Source organism: Miscanthus floridulus, chromosome 1 (assembly GCF_019320115.1).
Source record: "Miscanthus floridulus cultivar M001 chromosome 1, ASM1932011v1, whole genome shotgun sequence".
Lineage (NCBI taxonomy): Eukaryota > Viridiplantae > Streptophyta > Magnoliopsida > Poales > Poaceae > Miscanthus > Miscanthus floridulus.
In genome coordinates this window covers 15214417-15238089 of record NC_089580.1, presented here as the reverse complement: position 1 = coordinate 15238089, position 23673 = coordinate 15214417, and positions in this window count along the sequence as shown.

The window sequence follows — 23673 nt, the reverse complement described above, 5'->3', positions numbered from 1 at the left end:
GTGTAACATGGAGCTCATGAGGCTCAAAAGGCTTAACATAGGTTTAACAACATTTAGCTTTTAGTGTCACAATTTTAGCATAAGAGTAGCAACAAGTTGTTTCAATCCCAAAGTAAAACACATGATCATTGTAAACAAGAATAATGAATAGCATAAATGGATAATTCTTAGTGATCATCTATACCAGTTTTACACTCTACAGAGGTTGTACACTTTCACTGTGAGTCGTGATACCCATATGCCTGGGTTAATTACTCCCAAAACACTTCCAAGGTGAGTAGGCAGGGGTCACTATGAAGCCTTTCAAAGGTTCGTCTAACAAGTTAGGGCCATTAGATTCACTCGGCAAACAGATATAGGAACCCCCTATCGAATGGCACAATTCCATCATGGCTATACACATAAGAGTAGATGTTGTCCTATACCTGATTCGGCAAGCCATTCATATGCCATAAAGGTAACCTCTAACAAGCTAGAAAAGGTCCTCATACTTAGCTAAAGCTAGAGCCATGTAGCCCTCATAGTTGTACTATAAGTCCCAGATATTCGCTTATAGATAAGTCCTTAGGGAGAGGAATCTGAAGCATTTAGAAAGTAGCTAAACACTCCAGCCCCCTATTTCCATGTTGCTAAAAAGTCATTTTTAATGTTTATTGCATATACCATTAGTCACATTACAAGATCATGGTTTAGTTGAGCACTAGCAAAGCTACCCAATGCATATCCCATAGGAGACAAGGTATAAGTTCAATTCTAGGGAATCCCTATCAAGGTGACACATGCAACATGAATTAAATGTATTAAAGTTGATAGGAAACATGGATGATCTCATGCTATCCTTGCCTTGAACAAAGTGTTCCTACTGATCCTGCTCATCAAAGTAGTACTCTTGATCACCCACGAACTGCTCACCATCTATTCTCGATATTCCCAGCAACATATAAGCATCCAGAAGCAATCATGCATAGCAAACAAAGGCTATAGATTAGAACAGTACACCAATAGTATAAAATCAAGATGAAAAACTTGTAAAATGAATCTATGTCTCGCTATGAACACACAGACGTGAAGATCATGAAAATCGGAGCTAAAACAAAGAAGTTATGAATTAAACAAGATTTCCTTTAATAAAATAATAGATTAAATCTAACTTCCAATTTTAAAAGTTGAAAATATACATAACAATAGTATGAACATGTAGATTACACAATTACGAACCTAACGCAACTTGAACGGATCAAATTGAAGTTAAAACAAAGATTTTATGACTAAAATAAGATTAGTGGCAAAACTCTAAGTAGATGGAACTTGATTTTAGAATTTAAATTAATAAAATTAGATTTTAAACCGAGCCAGGGACTGCGGTGTGGTAGAACCTCCTAAATTATAGGGCCCACATGCACCTATCACTGTCCAATGACCTCTGGCGACTATGCATATGTTCCTGGTAACTTAAGAAGACTGTCGGGTGTCCTCGGAGAACCCCGAATCATCCACGATTTTTCCGAGCAGGATCCATTACAGAGTCATTGCAGTATTACAACAGTTTAATCATTAATATACATTAGAGTAAAATAGCGGAAGTCTTACAATAACTTAGTTACAAAATAGTTGTTTCACAAACTAAGTACGATTATTATTACAAACCATAGTAGTAGAGTGGCATTAGTAACATAAACATAACACACAAAGAAAGTACCCTGCCCAAAGGTCACACATTTACTTATCATCATCGATTTGAACAACAGTCATGCAACATGGTTCAAAGCAGATCTGCTCATGAGACTCACCTGCAACAAGGGTTAACGAACCCTGAGTACAAAAGTACTCAACAAGACTTAACCGGAATAAAAACTGATAAGGCTCAGGAATGTAGGCTTAGGGATTCAAGGTAAGGCTTTAGCAATAAACAAGGTTCTTTTGCGTAAAAGCTCTTTAAAAAGATTCTTTCTTTCAACATTTAGTCCTTATCAAAATCATATATGAATCTGCCATGATCCATATTGAGATCATGATCTTCATATCAAACTTTTTCTCAAAACTTCCTCAAGTTTCATTTATTAACTACGATGGTGAATAGTGAGTTGAGTCTCCATAACCGAGGAGCAACGACGATTCGAACCGATGATTACCCAGCTGGGGATTCCCAACCACACGACATATGCAGGTCCCTAACCTACATATACCAACCTACCCTCAGATCTTCTAAAACAAGAACGGGTCCGTGCCACCCGAGAATACAGTACTCCACCAATCCAGCCCATTGCCATGTGGATACACGCTACTCTCGCCATCTCTCCACTCCCAGTGCGTGAGTAGCCATTCTCAAAATAGAATAGCTGAGTTAAGGCTTACCAGAGCATGTGGCCAGTACTACAAAGTCTCACCTCATGCAATTCAACAACAGACGGTTCTTAATCGACACAGGCGAAAAGAACCCGCTCACAAAACCTCCATGTCTTGTGAGTCTCATACACCGAGTCCGCCCGGTCTAGATTTATTACTCCACATGCTCATATCTCATGATAACATAAATAATAAGTCGTATCCAAGAAACCATTTATATCTCACAGGTGACCGGTAATCACCCGACTTTTATCGTTCTAAGCATGGCTAAGCATAATTAAGCATTCTCGGATTGAAACGGGTAACAAGGTTGATATGGAAAAACAAGGTTGGTAATGCACCAATTAGGTTTTCACTCAACTCCTAATCACTTAATGCAGTATTTAAAAGCAAAAGCAATACAAATTTGTAAAACACAACGTAGGTTTAAATGCAACCGGGGCTTGCCTTGATTGTCGGAATAGTCAGATTCCGGAGATGTTCCATAGATATCAAACCCGACCTCAATAGGTGGATTAACTTCCTCAACAACTTGGTTAACTACCACGTTCTCACTTTCATTCACTACACATAGTAACAATACCATGTTTAATATGATGCGTGATATAAAACATGATGCTTGACGATGGATGCAAAAGTTAGTAACTTGAATACAACCGTCCTTCGCGGTACAGTTGCAAACCTACAACTAACTAAACCTTTTCATAAACTCAAACACTTACTTTACGCACCAAGGATCATTATATGATAATGACCCAAGGTCGTCACCCAATCCAAAAATTCAAACAAAACCTAAGTCTTTAAGGTTTAGTATTTGCTTTTATGAATTAATTATTTAATTAAAAATTATGAAATAAATCAACTTTCTCCAAATGAGCTCAAAATTTTTGTGAAGACTTATCACATGATAACGAAGTGGAAAAATAATTTTCATAATTTTTGGATAATTATTTAAGCCTAGAAAAATCATGGAAACCCATTTTTTAATTAATTTGAGCAATTTTTATCACATTCAAAATATACTGAAAAGTAACATTTAATATTTTTCCTAAATAGTTGACATCCCAGAGAGGTCACACAAAAATTTTCATAATTTTTGGACCTCTATTTTATTCTATACAAAATAAACAAAAAATTACACTATTCCTTATTTTCTGAAAAAGAAAAATTTCCATTTCTAATTCAAACCGTCACTGACAGGTGGATCACCCTTGTCGGCACAGTGCCCCGTGCTGACCACAGCAGCGAAGCTCGTTGACCGATGATTTCTCGCCGACGGTGAGGTCTCCGACGACGGCCAAGGCACTAACATGTTTCCCACAACAAGGTGCACCCATTGGGGGTACTAGCTGAACTAAAAATGGCTTGGTTCGAGCTCGACGCCGGCCATGGCGGCCACGGCGGCGTGGCTGCGTTATGTCGGCGAAATGAGGCCGGTAGCGGTTAAACAAAAAGCTTGGGAGGACTCAGGAGCTCACCCCAAAACGCTCGAGTTGATGGCTGAACTGGAGGAGCAACAGAAATGCTTGTCGTCGATCAAGTCCGGTGCGGCGGCTCAGCTGGTGTCGACGGCAGCGTTCCGGTGGCTATGGTGGACGTACGGATCAACCAACAAGACATAGAGCATCACGGCAACACGGAGAAGATGGAACCATGCTTAACAAGGACAGAGACGCATCGTAGAGTGCTGGCCACGGTGATGCAAGCTCGATGGCGACGATGCCGGCCACGAGGAAGAACGACGACGAGCAGCGTATCACGGCGAAATCAGGTGCTTAGAACCGGTCAGCTTGGCTCACAAGGAGTTGGTAGAGCTGTGACTGGCTTTGCTGCGACTGGGTGGACGCTACGGCGACGGCACGAGCTCGACAGAGCTGAGCGACGACGTTGGGAAAAACAGGGGAAAGGAACGGAGGCGAACGACGACGTCGTCTCGGCTTTATAGCGCGGCCAAGGACACAGAGACAATGTGTAGCAGCTTCTCCATGCCAGCGCGAAGCCAGAGGTGGCCACGGGCATGACTGGAACGCGGTGGAAGATCACCGACGGTGAGGTGGCGCCCGCTGACACTGTTCATAATATTTACCGAATTGCCACCCGTCTAATTTCTCAAATTACTCTCAAATTTGTATGGTAACTCAAAAATCTCCAAAAATAAAAGTTGTTCCAATTTCAAAGTTCTACAACTTTGCTTTAACAACCATACTCAAATTATGTCTACATTTTAAAATGTAACTTTAAAATCAAAAGGGGACACTTTAAGAACTTATCGCCTTTTTCAAATTACTTCAAATTTTATATAACAACTTTGAAAACTCCAAATACTAACTTTGTACAAAATGACAAGCTCTACACTTTTACTTTTAGGCTCAACCCCAAAATGTACTTAGATTTTGAATTAGGTTTTCCAGGGTAGAATTAAACGCTGGAAATTAGGGTTTTCGGAATCCAATTCAATACAAAAGTTTCGAATTTGATTCATCCATACAAGTCAACACATATAACCAAAAAAATAAACTTATTTTAGTGAATGCATATCAAAGTTTTTACTAACACCAAAATGATGTGCAATGCATATGATGACATGGCATATTTTAGGGTTTAAAACACCAGAGGTGTTACAATCTTTCCCCCTAAAAGAAATCTCGTATTGAGATTTAAAGTCATAGGGTAAGTAATGGAAAAAGAAATGTGTCAATCAAAAACATTCAAAACATGTCCATAAAATAGCTAAGGTCCCTTTACAAACATGATTTGTAACGATAGAGCACAACTACATTATTCTATATTGACGCAAGAAATTCTGGAAACTGTTCTAGCAAGAAATCTTCGGATTCCTAAGTAGCTTCTTCCTCGGAATGTTGATTCCATTGTATCTTGTAGAACTTGATTGTCCTTCTTTGTGTGACACGGTCTTTCTGATCTAGAACTTAGATAGGATATTTGGAATAGGTTAAATCAGGTTCAAGTTCAACTCCTTCAACCTCAACATTCTGATCAGGCACTTGAAGACATTTCTTTAATTGGGAAACATGGAACACATCGTGTACAGCTGAGAGATGTTCTGGTAACTTCAAGTGATATGCCACCTTTCCACACCTCTCCAAAATTTGAAATGGTCCAATATAACGAGGTGCCAACTTGCCTTTAACACCGAAACGGGTAACTCCCTTCATTGGTGATACCTTCAGATATACAAAATCTCTCTTGTTAAACACCAATGGTCTACGTCGTTTATCCGCATAACTCTTTTATTGGGACTGAGCTATCTTCAAATTACTTTGTATCTACCTAACCTTCTCTTCTATTTCTTTCACAAGGTCAACTCCAAAGAACCATCTTTCCCTGGGTTCAGACCAATTTAGTGATGTTCTGCATCTACGACCATAGAGTGCTTCAAACGGAGCCATCTTAATGCTCTCTTGATAACTATTATTGTATGAGAACTCAGCCAAAGGGAAACATTCATCCCACTTATTGGAATAGTTAAGGACACAACACCATAACAAATCTTCAAGTACTTGATTTACTCTTTCAGTCTGACCATCAGTCTGTGGATGATAAGTGGTACTATACAAAAGCTTGGTACCTAACGATGCATGCAATTGTTTCCAAAAGTTGGAGACAAACTGTGTACCTCTATCCGACACAATGGTCTTTGGTATACCATGTAAGCTCACGATTCTCGCTAAATACATCTTGGCATATTGGATAGTAGGATATATACTCTTAACTGGAAGAAAATGTGCTGACTTAGCCAATCGATCTACAATAACCCATATTGAGTCAAAACCTTTTGATGTCTTAGGTAGACCCACGATAATGTCCATACTAATATCCTCCCACTTCCAAGATGGAATAGGCAATGGTTGTAACTCTCCAGCGGACCTCAAATGTATAGCTTTTATTCTTTGACAAGTATCACACTTGGCTATATACCGAGCAATCTCTATCTTCATTTTGGTCCACCAGAATCTTTGTTTCAAGTCATGGTACATCTTATTACTTCCTAGATGAATAGATAACTTGGTTGTATGTGCCTCTTCAAGAATTGACTGTCGCAACTCAGGAACCTTTGGTACCACTAAATGATTCTTGAACCATAGCACACCTGCATCATCTATTCTAAAGCATGCTGCTTTTCCCTTCCTAGCTCTTTCTTTGATATGGGCTATACCCTTGTTTTCTTTCTGAGCGGCAATACTTTGGTCTTGAATAGTTGATTCAACAGTTATATTAGTCAAACTACCCTATTGAATTATCTCCATATTCAACTTCTCCATCTCTTGACATAAAGTCAGATCCATTGTTTTTACTATCAGGCAATTGCAATGACTCTTACGACTGAGTGCATCTACAACCATGTTTACCTTACCAGGATGGTAATGCACCTCCAAATCATAATCTTTAATCAATACTAACCATCTTCTTTGCCGCATATTCAATTCCAATTGAGTAAAGATATACTTTAAACTCTTGTGATCTGTATAAATATGGCAAGTATTACCAAGCAGGTAATGCCGTCAAATCTTCAAAGCATGGACAACTGCTGCTAACTCCAGATCATGGGTTGGATAATGTTCTTCATGTCGCTTAAGTTGTCTAGAAGCATAGGCAATGACTCAGCCTTCTTGCATCAATACACACCCAATACCAATACCCGAAGCATCACAATAAACGTTAAATGGCTTCTCGATATCTGGCTATGCTAACACTAGTGCAGTGGTTAATAATCTCTTCAAAGTCTGGAAAGCTTCTTCACATTCAGGTGACCAGACAAACTTGGCTTGGTTCTTCAACAATCCCGTGATGGACTTGGATATTCTAGAGAAATCTAGAATAAAACGATGGTAATAACCCGCCATTGCCAGAAAACTCTGAACCTGATGAACAGTGGTTGGTGGTTTCTAATCTAGTACATCCTTAACTTTGCTTGGATCTACTACAACTCCTTCAGCTAACAAGACATGTCCTAAAAATTGTACTTCCTTTAGCCAAAAGTCACACTTACTGAACTTGGCATATAACTAATGTTCTCTTAGGCGGGTCAGAACAACTCTGAGATGTTCCGCATGTTCTTTCTTGTTCTTGGAATATACTAAGATGTCATCAATGAACACCACTACAAACTTGTCTAGCTCAGGCATGAACACTAAATTCATCAGATACATGAAATGAGCTGGGGCATTCATCAAACCAAAAGACATTACCAGGTATTCATATAATCCATATCTGGTGGTAAATGCCGTTTTGGGAATATCTTCAGGCTTAATTTTGATTTGATGGTAACCTGACCTCAAATCAATCTTGAAGAAAACCTTGGCTCCAGCCAGTTGATCAAAAAGTAAATCTATCCGAGGTAAGGGATATTTATTTTTAATTATCACTTCATTCAATGGATGATAGTCAACACACAACCTCAGGGTCTCATCTTTCTTTTTCCCAAAAATTGTAGGACATCCCCAAGGTGATGAACTTGGTTGGATAAAACCTTTATCAATCAACTCTTGCAATTGAGTCTTCAACTCTGCTAATTCCTTTAGAGGCATCCTATAAGCTCTTCGAGAGATTGGAGCTGTTCCAGGATTTAGATCTATTCCAAACTGGACATCCCTATCAGGCGGTAGACCAGGTAAATCTTCAGGAAAAACATCTGGAAATTCACAAACTACAGGGATATCTCTAATCTCCTTGACGGAAGTTGCACAAACTTTTTCCATTGATCTCTTTAAGATTGGAAGTTGGATAAGAAGCTGAGAATTACTATCTGGCAAACTCACCCTTATTGTCCTATTCAAAGTATCTATAATAGCTTTATGCTGATACATCCAATTCATGTCCAAGATCACATCTATATCTTGATCTTTTAGAATAATCATGGTGGTGGGAAAAATGTGCCCACCCAGGTTTATGGGGACCTGGTACACTATTTCCTTAGTACACAGACATCCCCCGAGCGACTGTATATAAAAATTCTCCTTTGTTTCCCCAATTGGAATTTCATGCTTTATGACAAAGGTTCTATTGATGAATTATGAGATGCAACTAGAATCAAAAAGCATAACTACAGGATGATCGGTGATAGGAAACATACCCAGCATCACGGGTTCCCCTTCTGGAATCTCCCCAGCTTGAATATAGAAAACCTGCCCCATCTTCTTTTCATATTTGCCCTTCTGAGCATTTTGGTTATGGTTCTTGTCCTGAGCTTGACCCTGTTGTTGATTTCCAGGAGCCTTCTAAAAATTTGGATTATACTACTTAGGATACGGACATTCCCTCAAGAAGTGACCTAACTTCCCACAATTGAAACATGGGTAATTGTGGCCTTGAGGTGTTAGAGCACGAACACCAGGAACATTTAACTGTTGTGAGTTTGGATAAGTCACGGCAGGGCAGACATTTGGCTGTTGACCAGCTTGGAACTACGGCGGGCGATAAGGAGGACGATAGTGATTCACTGGATGATAGATTATCTTATGTCTCTTTTGATTGCCACTGAAAGACCCAGATGGCACACTCTTTTTCTTCTTAATTTCCTTATGCTGCCGATATTTCTCCTCTGAAGCAATAGCAATGTTAACCGCCTCATGATATGTGACATTGGTGTAGGTAGTCATAATGGTCTGAAGTTTGGTATTAAGGCCACGCATGAACCACTTCTTCTTCTTGGCATCGGTGTTAACATGCTCAGGTGCGTACTGTGAAAGGTGATTGAACTTGCCCACATATTGCATGACTGTTTGATCACCTTGCTTCAAAGCAAGAAACTCATCAAGCTTCATGGCCATAACTCCCTTCGGAATATAATGGGCACGAAAAGCAGTGCGGAACTCGGCCCAAGTTAACTGAATACCGGCTAGTTGCATAGCCACAAGGTTCGCCCACCAAGCACCTGCTGCACCTCTAAGCTGTTGGGCAGCAAAAACAGGCTTCTAAAACTTAGTGCATCGAATGAGGTCAAACTTCTGCTCCATGGTACGAAGCCAATCATCAGCTTCAAGTGGTTCGTCAGCCTTGGTAAATACTGGTGGTCGAGTATCCGTGAAGTTAACATACATAGCTTCTTGCCTTTGATGATTATGACCACGGTTCCCTTGCATCATATTTTGATTGCTTTGAGCTAACTCACGAAGCAACCAAGCATTATCTACTGTTACATTGACCAGTGCTGTGATAGCATCAGCCAAATTTGGTGGAACTGGTGGGGGATCAGGAATACCATCCTCTTCTTGCGAAGAACTAGGAATAGTCGAAACCCGAGTACGACGCATCTGTTCATGACAAACCAAAATTTTACTCACAAGCATTTATTGAACTATTAAAAGAGCTTACTACAAACACATTACATTGGGTTTACTTATTTATACACAAGTCTGCACTTAAGCAAGACTACCCCACTAGACTAGAACTCACTATTTTACAACTCTACTCTTCTCCTCGATCACCTCAAACCTCGTGATCGGTATCCATTCCAGAAACATTTCTGCCTTCATTATCACTTTCATTGACCATCACTACTTCTGGATCTTCTTCCTCCTCCTCTTCTGGTTCATCATCATCTGCTATGATGACACCTGGGTCCATTACATCTGCCTGAGGCTCATGATTTAGATTTAGGAGATTATTCAGCCTATGGACTTCTTCATGCAGATTGGTATAATATTTTCTAAGTCTTCTACATAGAACTCTAACTCATGAGCTCGGACTCTAGCTACATCTTCTCTATGCCAAGCTTCATTTCTTCCTTCCACCATATGGACTAACATACGCTCATAGTTCTTATGAGTGGTGGTGAGACACCTCAATTGATCCTGTAACTTGCCCACCTAGATGGCATCCAAGACCCTATCTCTAGTAGCCTATGCTAATTCTGCTGAAAGCCTCTGTACCTCAGCCTAGAGATCAGGCCTAAAGCTATTGCTGCTAGCACCATCACTTCTAGGGGCAAGCTAGTGACGAGGATCTCCTTTGGGTCCAACGGACTTACGGGGCATTATCTTGGTATGAGCCATACTGTAGAAAGCAAGATTTCAAAACAGTAAGACAATCTGATAAAAGTCTAAAGAGCAGCAAGGATGGATTACACTACTCAACCCAAACTAAGAGGGAAAGTAAGTAACAAGTGGATTAATTATGATGCATGAATCATCCGTATGAAACTTAAACATCAAAGCTCCTAAAGTATATACACAATAGTTCTTATTATATAGGGCATAATAAGATTACTACTACACCATACAAAGCCTTTTTAATCAAATAAGGAATGGCGAGAATGAATTAAGATAAGTCAGAAGCAATTTGGACCAAATTAACAGATTAAATTTATTTGCCCCAAATCGTTTTGAAGTTTTTGTAAAACAATACTACAAAAACTTTGTAATGGTCGCTCTGATACCATTCTATGGTAGAACCTCCTAAATTATAGGGCCCACATGCACCTGTCGCTGTCCAATGACCTCTGATGACTATGCATATGTTTCTGGTAACTTAAGAAGACTATCGGGTGTCCTCGGAGAACCCCGAACCAGGCATGATTTTTCCGAGCAGGATCCATTACAGAGTCATTACAGTATTACAACAGTTTAATCATTAATATACATCAGAGTAAAATAGTAGAAGTCTTACAATAACTTAGTTATAAAACAGTTGTTTCACAAACTAAGTACGATTATTATTACAAACCATAGTAGTGGAGTGGCATTAGTAACATAAACATAACACACAAAGAAAGTACTCTGCCCAAAGGTCACACATTTACTTATCATCATCGATTTAAACAATTGTCATGTAGCACGGTCCAAAGCAGACCTGCTCATGAGACTCACCTGCAACAAGGGTTAACGAACCCTGAGTACAAAAGTACTCAACAAGACTTAACCAAAATAAAAACTGATAAGACTCAGGGATTCAAGGTAAGGCTTTAGCAATAAACAAGGTTCTTTTGCATAAAAGCACTTTAAAAAGATTCTCTCTTTCAACATTTAGTCCTTATCAAAATCATATATGAATCTGCCATGATCCGTATTGAGATCATGACCTTCATATCAAACTTTTTCTCAAAACTTCCTCAAGTTTCATTTATTAACTACGATGATGAATAGTGAGTTGAGTCTCCATAACCGAGGAGCAACGACGATTCGAACCGATGATAACCTAGCTGGGGATTCCCAACCACACGACATATGTAGGTCCCTGACCTACATATACCAACCTACCCTCAGATCTTCTAAAATAAGAACGGGTCCACGCCACCCAAGAATACAGTACTCCACCAATCCAGCCCATTGCCACATGGCTACACGCTACTCTCGCCATCTCTCCACTCCCAGTGTTCGAGTAGCCATTCTCGTAATAGAATAGCCGAGTTAAGGCTTACCAGAGCATGTGGCGAGTACTACAAAGTCTCACCTCATGCAATTCAACAACGGACGGTTCTTAATCGACATAGGCGGAAAGAACCCACTCACAAGACCTCCCTGTCTTGTGGCTGTGGCAGAACCTCCTAAGAAATTGGGCCCACATGCACCTATCGTTGTCTCAATAGACCTCTGATAGCGTACATGAGTTCCTAACAACTTAACAGGTCTATCGGGTGTCCTCGGGAAACCCGAATCATCCATGAATCTTTCCTGAACAGGATCCCAATCACAGACATTGTAGATTACAACAGTTTTCAATATACATATCAAAGATTATAAAGTGGAAGATTTAAGTTTTAATATTACAAACCAGTTGTTTCAAACTTACAAAACCATAAGTGTCATACAACCATAGTAGTGGGATAATATTACATTAACATTATTTATCATACAAACTAGTGCCTTGTCCAAAGGCCATTCATCATTCCTCATCGTCATCGACTTCAAACACTGACATGCAGAAGGGACCAAAACAAGCCTGCGCATGTGACTCACCTGCAACATGGGTTAACAAACCCTGAGTACAAAAGTACTCAACAAGACTAACCCGACGTAAAAGGGGGTGAAAGACTTTAGAGATGCTAGTGTTGGGGCAAGATAAGGATGTAGCAAGATTCAAAAGTTCTTTGCCAAAAGCTTACTATTCTTGATCCTATTTTCAAGTTTTTACCCCTAAGTCTTCTTAGTTCATTATCTCAAACTAAGTGTTCATATCCCATGTTCCAATCCTTCTCATTTCATTCCTTTTCTCAAGTTTTAGTAATTCACCAGTCCTGCATTGCTTCTGTAATGAAATGAGTCTCCATATCCATGGAGCACCGGCAATTCAAATTGATTCAAGTCCCAGCTGAGGATTCCTTATCACACGACATATGTAGAACTTAATCTTGCATATATCAACCTTGCTACCGGATCCTCCTATACTAAGCCATCTCCACGCCACCCGAGAGCACAGCACACCTCCAATCCGTCCACATTCCAGCCACGAGGGTACACGCTACTCCCGCCATCTCTCCACTCCCAGTGCATGGGCATTCGTCTTAGTATCGGATTAACCGAAGTAGGCTTACCAGAGTATGTGACTAGTACTACAAAGTGTCTCGTTCAGAAGATCCACAATGAGTGGCCTTTAAGCGACATAGTCGGCAACATTACCCAACATTCAAGATAAGTCACCCGACTAGTCTCTAGTTCATTCTACCTTCTTTCTTTCTTTGGCCAGAATGCCATCTTTGAGTGTATTGAAACTTTTACTTTTGAAAGCCTACCATAAAGCATACTAAGCATTCTACACCTTTGTAAATGAAAACATCTTCAAGGATGGTAAACAATTAACAAGGTAGGCAATGCATCAAGTAGGTAACATTTGAATTAATCAACTTAATGCAATAGGTAACATAGGTGATAAACTTTTCAAAGTAAACAAGGTAATGGTTTAATGCATAAACCGGGGCTTGCCTTCGTTGACGATCTCGGGTTCCGGATCAGTACCACAAATATCAAATCCCGAGACAACCGGGGATTCTTCCACACCTTGCTCAACTAGGATTGGTTCACTCTCAGATTCTACACGAAATAATAACATATGCTTACAACATGATGATAATGTAAACATGATGCTTTCATGGTGCATGAAATATAATAACACCTTGAGTACAACTTTCCTTCACGGTACAGTTGTAAGCCAACAAAACCAACTTGCAATTCCACCATCAAGGACCACACAAAAATGTTTACTAAGAAACCCTACATGCTTCTCAAGAACTACCCAAAGTTCTACCCTTAATGAATGAAATCACTCATTAACTAAACTCTAACCAAACTTTAATGACCAAGGGCTTATGACCTAAGTGACTTGACTAAATTGATCTTGAAACCCTACTGGTCACAAAACATGACCAAAACAAGATTAAACCCTAAACTAACACTTAGGGTTTGCTTTTATCCATTTTTGAATTAAATTTGGAATTAAGCTAAAAATGCACTTGTTCCAAATGACCTCAAAATTTTATGTAAGCTTCCTCATGACAAATTAGTGTACCAAAACAAATTTCATAATTTTGAAGTTATACAGTGGCCTACAAAAATCATGGAAATTACATTTATCAATTAATTGACTGAATTTTTGACCATTAAAAATTTATTCAAATTTCAAGTTTCATATTTTTAAACCATAATAGAACATGTACAGAAGCTACACACAAATTTTCAGAATTTTTGGAGCTATAATGATTTTCCTATGAATTTCCAAAGTTAATGCACTATTCAAAATTTAGAAAATACCAAAACTCACTGTTCTCTCCCTCTTCTCTCACTGACAGCCAGGACCCGCTAGTCAGCGACACAAAATAGGACACACGACGGCGCTGACGATTCCGGTCGGCCAAAACGTGCCGACGGTGAGACTTCGGTGAGACAGACAGCACCATCATGATCTACAACACCCCGCGAACCTAACCCGACCCTCAGAACAGCAGCAGGCGCACCGGAGGAAGCTCTACGACGGCCATGTCGGCCACGGTGGCGTAGACCCGGCGGCGCACGGCACAACACCGGCTACAACGCGGTAGAGACTAAAATGGAGAGCATCATGCTCAGGAGCTCACCGCGAACACGACGGTGTGCTTGGTGAAGGCGGAGACGGACTGGAGCGTCCTGGCCACGATGAGGTCGGTGGTGGCGGTGCTTCGGCCGGCTCCGAGGAAGAAGACGTCGTGCGGTGGCGCTGGACTGCTAGAGACGAGGCGAGCAGGCCTGGAAGGAGTGGCAGGTCAAGGCGGAGATGTTGGCAAACACAATTGACAGGAGGTGCTACGGTGAGGATGAATTTCGCAGGCACGGCAAGGTCACCGGCGGCGAACCGATGGGAGGAAAAGAAGAACGGCGGCGGGTGCTCCTATTTATAGAAGGAGAGGGTGCGTCCAGCTTCGCCAGCTCCCGAACGAGGTCGTCACGGCGACAAAAACGTGTCACCGTGCGAGGAAGCGGTGAAGATGATCGGCGGCAGCAGCTCGGTGGCGAGCAGGCGGTGGCGCTCTGCTGTCAACTCGATTTTTTTGAAAATTTACAGAATTGCCACTGAGTCCATTTTACAAATTACTCCCAAATTTTCTAAAGAAGTTGAAAATCTCCAAAAATAAGAGTTGCTCAACATTTCAAGTTCTACAACTTTGCTTAAATGAACATTTTCAAATTCTGCCTCCATTTTGAAATTTGAATTTAGGGTGCATTTGAGCATTTGAATCATTTCAAAATTACTCCAAATTTTATATGTAAACTTTAAAAACTTTGAATACCAAAGTTGATCCTTATAAAATAAGCTTCAACTTTGCCTTTTGTCACACCCCCAAATTCCAAATGGATTTTGAAATAGACAGAAGGGGCAAAAAGGACTTTTATAATTTGAATTTGAATTCAAATTTGATTTGTTTACCTTTTTACTTAACTATGATTTTTGACCATTTACATGGCCCATTAGGGTTATTTGAGTCAATTGACACATGGTCTCACATGATCACATGAAATTTGACCCTTGTGGTCATGATCTTTATTTAGAGTTTTGAATCACATTACATCACATAAAATAACAACTTATGAAATAAAGCTTATTTAGTGAATGCATTCAAAATTTTCTACTTTATGAATGCTTTGCAATGCATATGATGACATGTCAAGTTTTAGTGCTAGGTCAAAACACCAGAGGTGTTACAGTGGCTCTCATACACCGAGTCCACCCGGTCTAGATTTATTACTCCACATGCTCATATCTCATGATAACATAAATAATCAGTCGTATCCAAGAAACCATTTATATCTCACAGGTGACCGGTAATCACCCGACTTTTATCGTTCTAAGCATGGCTAAGCACAATTAAGCATTCTCGGATTGAAATGGGTAACAAGGTTGATATGGAAAAACAAGGTTGGTAATGCACCAATTAGGTTTTCACTCAACTCCTAATCACTTAATGCAGTGTTTAAAAGCAAAAGTGATACAAATTTGTAAAACACAAGGTAGGTTTAAATGCAACCGAGGCTTGCCTTGATTGTCGGAATAGTCAGATTTCGGAGATGTTCCATAGATATCAAACCCGACCTCAACAGGTGGATTAACTTCCTCAACAACTTAGTTAACTACCACGTTCTCACTTTCGTTCACTACACATAGTAACAATGCCATGTTTAATATGATGCGCGATATAAAACATGATGCTTGACGATGGATGCAAAAGTTAGTAACTTGAATACAACCGTCCTTCGCGGTACAGTTGCAAACCTAGAACTAAACCTTTTCATAAACTCAAACACTTACTTTACGCACCAAGAATCATTATATGATAATGACCCAAGGTCATCACCCAATCCAAAAATTCAAACAAAACCTAAGTCTTTAAGGTTTACTATTTGCTTTTATGAATTAATTATTTAATTAAAAATTATGAAATAAATCAACTTTCTCCAAATGAGCACAAAATTTTTGTGAAGACTCACCACATGATAACTAAGTGGCAAAACAATTTTCATAATTTTTGGATAATTATTTAAGCCTAGAAAAATCATGGAAACCCATTTATTAATTAATTTGAGCAATTTTTATCACATTCAAAATATACTGAAAAGTAACATTTAATATTTTTCCTAAATAGTTTACATCTCAGAGAGGTCACACAAAAATTTTCATAATTTTTGGAGCTCTATTTAATTCTATACAAAATAAACAAAAATTTACACTATTCCTTATTTTCTAAAAAAGAAAAATTTTCATTTCTAATTCAAACCGTCACTGACAGGTGGATCACCCTTGTCGGCACAGTGCCCCACGCTGACCACGGTAGTGAAGCTCGCTGACCAGTGATTTCTCACCGACGGTGAGGTCTCCGGCGATGGCCAAGGCACTAACATGTTCCCCACAACAAGGCGCACCCATTGGGGGTACTAGCTGAACTGAAAATGGCTTGGTTCGAGGTCGACGCCGGTCATGGCGGCCACAGCGGTGCGGCTGCATTATGCTGGTGAAATGAGGTCAGTAGCGGTTAAACAAAAAGCTTGGGAGGACTCAGGAGCTCACCCCAAACACGCTCGAGCTGATGGCTGAACCGGAGGAGCAACAGAAACGCTTATCGTCGATCAAGTCCGGTGCAGCGGCTCAGCTGGTGTCGATGGCGATGTTCCGGTGGCTGCGGTGGACGTACGGATCAACCAACAAGACATAGAGCATCACGGCAACATAGAGAAGATGGAACCATGATTAACAAGGACAGAGACACACCATAGAGTGCTAGCCACGGTGATGCAAGCTCGACGACGACGATGCCGGCCACGAGGAAGAACGACGGCGAGCAACGTATCACGGCGAAATCAGGCGCTTAAAACCAGTCAGCTAGGTTCACAAGGAGTAGGTAGAGCTATGACTAGGTGGACGCTACGGCGACGGCACGAGCTCGACGGAGCTGAGCGGCAACGTCGGGAAAAACAGGGGAAAGGAATGGAGGTGAACGGCGACGTTGTCTCGGCTTTATAGCATGGCCAAGGACACGGAGACAACATGCAGTAGCTTCTCCATGCCAGCGCGAAGCCGGAGGTGGCCACGGTGAAAGCTCTAATTTGGTTTTGGTAAATTGATGAAACCCTAAGTGCTAACCTAGTTTATCAAGTGATCATGACATAGGTAGCACACGTCAAGTAGAGAAGCTAATGAAGATCATAGCATGACAATGATGATGGCATGGCGATGATCAAGGGCTTAAACTTGAAATGAAGAAAGAGAAAAACAAAAAGCTCAAGGCAAAGGTATAAACCATAGGAGCTATTTTGTTTTGGTGATCAAGACACTTAGAGAGTGTGATCACATTTAGGTTTGATAGCCGTACTATTAAGAGGGGTGAAACTTGTATCGGAATGCGGTTATCAAAGTGCCACTAGATGCTCTAACTTATTGCATATGCATTTTAGATCTAGTGGAGTGCTAACACCATTGATAATATTTGTGAAAATATGCTAACACATGTGCACAAGGTGGTTGTAGGGTTGAGATGGGTTTGGGTCCCTCTCTCTCCCTCCCGCCGAGCTTGCTCGGCGGGATTCAGCGCTTTTGGGAAAATGAAATGTCTATTTTCTATTGCGCCGGATGCAAAATTCTTGGTGATTGGCACATTTGAGCAAGGGTGAAGAAGTTAGAGTTGAAATAGAGTTGGTCGAAATGATGCTGGCATCGGTCTACTAACCGGACGCTGGGTCACTCAGCGACCGGACGCTGAAAGGCTGCGTCCGGTCGAGCTGTCAGACGGCACAGTAGGCTAGGGTTGAGCACCGGACGCTGGCTGCGTCCGGTCAAGGTGGACCGGACGCGTCCGGTCGAAAAAAACATGCCTCGGGGAGCTTACTGGAAACGACCGGACGCTGGGCTTCAGCGTCCGGTCAGTTTTAACCGGACGCGTCCGGTCGAGGTCGGTACCTTACTGGAAATGACCGGACGCTGGGGGTTCAGCGTCCGGTCAGTTGAAGCTGTTGCGTCCGGTCAGCGTCATAGCCGTTGGAATCTGACGAACAGCGTTTGAAGGGGATGTCACGTGGCGTCCATCGGGCGACCGGACGCTGAGGGCCAGCGTCCGGTCAGTTTGACCAGAGCGTCCGGTCAGAGCGCGTTTTGCCCAGTGAAGGGGTATAACGGCTCTATTTGATGGGGGCTCTATTTATAGCCCCATGGCCGGCTCAAGGGTTGTCTCTTGCACATTTTCTATTGACATAGCATACTTGTGAGCTTAGCCAAAGCCCTCCCACTCATCTACATCATTGATTCATCATCATAGTGAGATTGGGAGTGAATCCAAGTGCATTGCTTGAGTGATTGCATCTAGAGGCACTTGGTGATTGTGTTTCGCTGCGGATTTCTCTTGTTACTCTTGGTGGTTGCCGCCACCTAGATGGCTTGGAGCAGCAAGGATCGTTGAGTGGAGGAGGTGATTGTCTCTGACTCCGATCGTGGTGATTGTGAGGGGTTCTTGACCTTTCCCCGGCGGAGCGCCAAAAGGTACTCTAGTAAATTGCTTGTGGCTTGTGCGATCCTCATCTTGTGTTGGTTGTGCGGCACCCTATTGAGGGTTTGGCGAGTGATGCCAATCAGCGCGTGAACCTCCAAGTGAGTGAATCGCCACAACGAGGACTAGCTTGCCGGCAAGCAAGTGAACCTCGGTAAAAATCATTGTGTTCATCATTTGATTCCGAGGTGATTGGTCATCATTGTTATTCATCTTCGTGATTGATTGGTTCATTCATCTACACGGCGGTATAACCCTCTTGATCACTCTCTTTACTTTACCGCAAACTAGTTGACAAGCTCTTTAGTGTAGCTAGTTGTGAGAGCTTGCATGCTTGGTTGGTGTGGCTCTTTAGTTAGCCTTTGAGAGCACACTAACATAGGGTAGTGTCATTGCTCTTGTGTGAATTGACACTATCTAAACTAGAATTGTGGTAGGTGGCTTGCATTATTGAGTAGGCTAGCGCAACACTCGCTTCGCCTCATAATTGTCTAACCATTTGGTTAAGTGTTGTTGTAGAAATTTTTATTAGGCTATTCACCCCCTCTAGCCATTAGGACCTTTCACACGGGCGCGACTAGAACACGGTGGAAGATCACCGACGGTGAGGTGTCGCCCGCTGACACTGTTCACAATATTTACCAAATTGCCACCCGTCTAATTTCTCAAATTACTCTCAAATTTGTATGGTAACTCAAAAATCCCCAAGAATAAAAGTTATTCCAATTTCAAAGTTCTACAACTTTACTTTAACAACCATACTCAAATTATGTCTACATTTTAAAATGTAACTTTAAAATCAAAAGGGGACACTTTAAGAACTTATCGCCTTTTTCAAATTACTTCAAATTTTATATAACAACTTTGAAAACTCCAAAAACCAACTTTGTACAAAATGATAAGCTCTACACTTTTACTTTTAGGCTCAACCCCAAAATTTACATAGATTTTGAATTAGGTTTTCCAGGGTAGAATTAAACGCTGGAAATTAGGGTTTTCGGAATCCAATTCAATACAAAAGTTTCGAATTTGATTCATCCATACAAGTCAACACATATAACCAAAAAAATAAACTTGTTTTAGTGAATGCATATCAAAGTTTTTACTAACACCAAAATGATGTGCAATGCATATGATGACATGGCATATTTTAGGGTTTAAAACACCAGAGGTGTTACATGCGGGCATGAAAACGAAGAAATATAGGGGTTCTTTAAAAAAATGCAGGGATGGCAGGTTCTATTTAGATAAAACTCAGGGGCTCTTTTGCAAAAATCGTAGCAAAGGGGTACGGTTGGATCTAAGCCGTCTGATCGAGATTGGACGGTGTAGATTAGATAGGAGGGGAAAGTAAATGCTGGTGAGGTCGGCGGAGAGCTCCAACGATGGTGCCATGGCTGGAGACGGGCGGCGCACATGGTAGATGTCCTACGGGCCACGAGGAAACAAACCAAGGGAACTAGGAGAAAGAGGAGATAACAGTGAACTCACCAAAATGGAATACCAGAGTTCGGAGCAACGCAGGGTGGCGCTCGGCGACGGCAGCGGTGGTGATGGCGGTGGTGCTAGGGCTTGGCATGGCGCGATGTTGATTCGACGATTGCTGCTTAGAATGGGACAAGGAGAGTGGTGTAGTGCAGCTCTGCTTTTATGGGGCGGAAGCAACTTGACGCACACAGCAAAGGACGAGGCGTATCGGCTGTAGAGTCGAAGGCGGTAACGATGGAGTCTGACATAGATATGCGTGGAAGGAAGAAGAAGACGACTGATAAGTGGGACCCAGCTGACAGCGGCTCAGGGCACGAGAGAGGAACAGCATGGGCGCGGCTCGGCTGGGCCAAAACAGAGAAGCTGCCGCGGGAGGGGGAAACTAGGCCGCGCTGAGGAATGAGGGTAGCTGCTGGGCCACTGTGGGGAAGCGGAGGCACGGTGGAAAGCAAGCCAAGCGGGAGGAGTGGGAAGACAGACCGAGCAGGGAAGGCTGGGCCGCTCAGGCCAGAAGGAGAGGAAGAAATTCCCTTTTTTTTAATTTCATTTTAAAATCCAAATTCCAACCAAATTCAAATTCTTTTGCAAATTTTGATCAAACCCAAGCATCTCAAAATAAATATGGATTAGCATGAATGCACAAACATGTATGTAGACCTATATTTAATTTTATTTTTAACAAAGTTATTATTTTCCTAAATTTAAATGCTCACAAAATGCATAATTAAATCATTTTCTCCTATTTTAAAATCATGCAAATTTTAGGGTGTTACAGTAGGAGAAAAGAAAAGAAGGCAAAACTTTGCTATGCCTTCATAAGGATTCATACACCACTGAGTGATCTGAGAGTGTCATTTGAGGAGTATAAAGTGAACTATGCTTTTTCTTGAGAAAAACCTCCAAAACTCCAAGTTGCTAAGATGTGAATTTGGGAAGATGACTTTGTTTCGAGAACTATTCCACTTTTCAACAACCCAAGGAAACATGTTAGCCAGCACCACATATCCCACTTGCGTAAAGAATGTGCTAGAATAACTTTCATGTATAGCTGTATATCTTGGGATGTTATACTCATGATTACTTTTATCTCTAAGCTTTGCTCGAGGACGAGCAAAGAGCTCAGTGTGGGGGCTTGTTGGTGGTCCTTAACTCCTATTTTCAACTGCCAATTCTCACATAAAATCATAGCAAATAAACATCAAACGTAGTGATAGGGCTTATAACTAACGAATTCCATGAGGTTAGGTGTTTATTCATTTATAGGAGGGCATTTGTGGAAACACACATAAAATGGCTAAAATGTGCAAAAGAATAAGCACAAATATCATTTTACTCAAGCCCAAAACAAAGAGGCCCAGTCGCTAGGCAAATCAGGGCTCAAGATGAGGAGAAATAAAAGGAAAAGCCCATCTACATAACAACTCCAGGCCAAGCACCAACATGGGAACAATCTAGGCCCAGCTAGTAGCCCACTGTGCGAAGGTGGTGTCGAGGTAGGCTAGGCCTGGTGTGGCCGCACCAGGGGTGTGGCCCAACCACCCCTAGCTCCGTTTGGCCCCACCATGCATAGGCAGTGCAATCAATGCTCTTGGGGGTTGATTCGGGAGGTTTCCAATTTTATCTCCACCAAAACCGACCTCTAGCCACTATAAAGAGAGGGCTAGAGCTCCTCATTTGACATCAACACCAAGGGAGAAAAAGCACCACACAAGAGCTTCATTCCAAAGGGCTTAGGCCCTAGTAGCTACCTAGAGTTGTGAAGGAGAGATGTGAGGGAAGAGATCGGGGAAGAGCCGGACTTGTCGGTGTCTCCCCACCTTGTACCTCGATGAACATGTGCTTGGCACCTTAGCGGGATCTATGCTAAGTAAGTGTTCATGGTTCTTATAGTCTTTTATGTCTTTTGTTTAGTTGAGCTTTATCTATACTGGTTTGCGGGTTTGTTGTCCGTCCCCATGGTAGATGCTCTAGTGAGAGGGCCCCTGATAAAGACGGATCACCCTAGCTATCGCTAGAGTAGTAGTCGATAGCGTAGACGTGGTGTCTAGGCTAGAGGCTACCTTCATTTGCCTCATACCCTCCGGTTGAGGGGTAGGCAACAAGTGGTGATAGCCCTGTCCATCCCTTGTAATCCCCCACATTTGGGTACGGCGTAGAGTCGTATGCCAGAAACGCTTGGTAGACCAGGTGTTAGCCGGTGCCTGAAGTAAGCAAGTAGAAGTAGAGTTTACCTATCCTTAAGACCCAAAAGCTATAAGAATCCTTCTCTACCCCTTCAACTCTACCCTTGTGTTGTCCTTGGATGAATTAGCTAGAAGAAGTACCTCCATTCCCTGTGGAAATACGATACCCTAAATACTTCTGGGTGAAAGCTATAACGGTAATTCCATACGCTTGCAGATTAACTTATGTAGATGTTAAGAAACACCAACAATCATGTACGCTCAACATATATTCTGGTGCTCCTACACTGGGAGTATGCAACAACATGTTCTCCATCCACTAAAAATGATCTACTCCTACACTAGGAGAAGACATAAAAAGAAATTTGTTAGGAATAAATGCTCGAAAGTTCTTGTTACTATCTTTCTTGAAAGTTTTCCAATTTGCAGAAAGAGGCATGTGGCTATGCAAAAAGAAAAGTATTGAAAAAATGGACAAGTGTCCAAGATATCCAAAACAATGGGTACTTAGATGCCCACCATGAAAAAAGAGAAGAAAAAGAAAAAAGATATGAAAAATGATAGCCCATGCTTTCTAGCAAAAGTGTTTTCCAAGTTTCAAACAAGAGACATATTTCAAGGAGCATAGGAGAATTAGGTTAGCCACCATATACATATTCCACACACATGCACATCTTGATCTAAGAGTATGACACTTTTCTCCTTGGATCCTTGTTTTGACTTTACAATATATGCAATGCAAGTATGTTTTCACTTTCATCCCTACCTGAGCACCACATAAGCTTTTAGAAGTAGGTAGAAAGAAGGCAAGATCATCTATGCCTTGGTGAGGATCCAAAAAATACCACATACATGAGTGATTTGAGAGTACTACAAGAAGGAGAAGGTAAGCTATGTTTTATTTTCAAAACTTGTGCAAAAACTCCAATTGACTTGACTGAAGGAAGAAGGTGATCTGTTTCAAGCTGTTCCGTTCTTCAACCGCCCAAAGTTTCATGGTAGACACATTGAATCTTGTAGTGCAGGTATGGCTAGGAATGGTTTTATGTTGATGACTTGTCCTAAGGTTATGTTTACAGTGATCCATCCTTTTCTCGAGGACAAGTAAAAGCCTAAGTGTGGGGGAGTTTGTTGATGGTAGTTAACAACCGTCATGAACCATCAACATAACTTAAAAGAAATGCATAAAAGGAATCA